This window comes from Triticum dicoccoides, chromosome 7B (genome assembly GCF_002162155.2).
Source record: "Triticum dicoccoides isolate Atlit2015 ecotype Zavitan chromosome 7B, WEW_v2.0, whole genome shotgun sequence".
Taxonomy (NCBI): Eukaryota; Viridiplantae; Streptophyta; class Magnoliopsida; order Poales; family Poaceae; genus Triticum; species Triticum dicoccoides.
The window spans coordinates 728,869,720-728,870,828 of NC_041393.1; positions in this window are offsets into that span (position 1 = coordinate 728,869,720).

Sequence of the window (1,109 nt, forward strand, 5' to 3'; positions counted from 1 at the left end):
GCTTGTTATTACACCATGGTTTGGGCTGTTACTATCTGAATGTGCCATTGGTTGAACCTAGGGCATGGTTTCAAACTATATGGTGGTAGGTTCTGTTTGTTTTGAATTTTGATGATAATAGGAGGGCACTTGCTTGGCCTGATTAGTGGTCTTGTGGCATGCATCTGATGATAAGTAGGCTCTACTTAGGGCTGGCTCTTTGTTTTCTATATAATTGATAATGAACAAATCTATTTGGTCCTGCTCTAGGATGGTTTAATTTAATTAGTGTTTCTCAACACATCTGCCATTCTGTTGCTCTAAACTTGACTCTTTAGCAGTCTTACTTGACTCTCTATACTTATCAGGTCATGTTTTAAAGTGATTTCTAGCTACTGTTTATCTACACTTATTGTGCATTTCATAGGGTGTCGAATGTACATGATAGTCACTTAACTTCTGTTGACTTCCGCATATATTTCTCCAGCATGTATAAGTATATAGCCCACATCATGTGGGGCGAGGAGATTGGCCCCTTCCATTGTGTGGTGAAATCTGATTTGGCTTCTCCCCAACTCACTCATTCATGCAGGTAATTTTCTCTGATCCTTCTGCTGTAGCTTCTCTGCTAATACCGTGCTGAACATTGGGAAAGGTTCATATGACAAATTCAATGCTTCCCTTGCCAGATAACATATTGTGATGCCATATTTTGTCCACTTTTCTTGCACAACTTGTTATGTCAAGCAACGGCGAATACTTTTATTGATTAGCCTCTCTGATCTATGTCCTAAAATACCGGCTATGTGTTACTTTTCTCATGATTTATGTTTAGAAAATATATTCTACCTATGACAGTAGTTGTAGCATCCATGGTGTTGTAGAGTAGTTTTATCAGTATCACATATCTATTCAATTACTGAAGCTGAGGAGCAGGCGAGCAGGTGACACATGATCCCACTTTGCTAATCGCAGCCAATAAGTTTTTAACAAGGTGCTTGGGTAAAATATGCTCCTTCCATTGAAACTAGGCCTGGCAGAACTGTGTTCAGAAATAGTCGCATTCCACACAGTACCAGTGTTTCTGCAGTTCTGAATGTGAACATTGTTGTCATGAGCACGATTGGTTG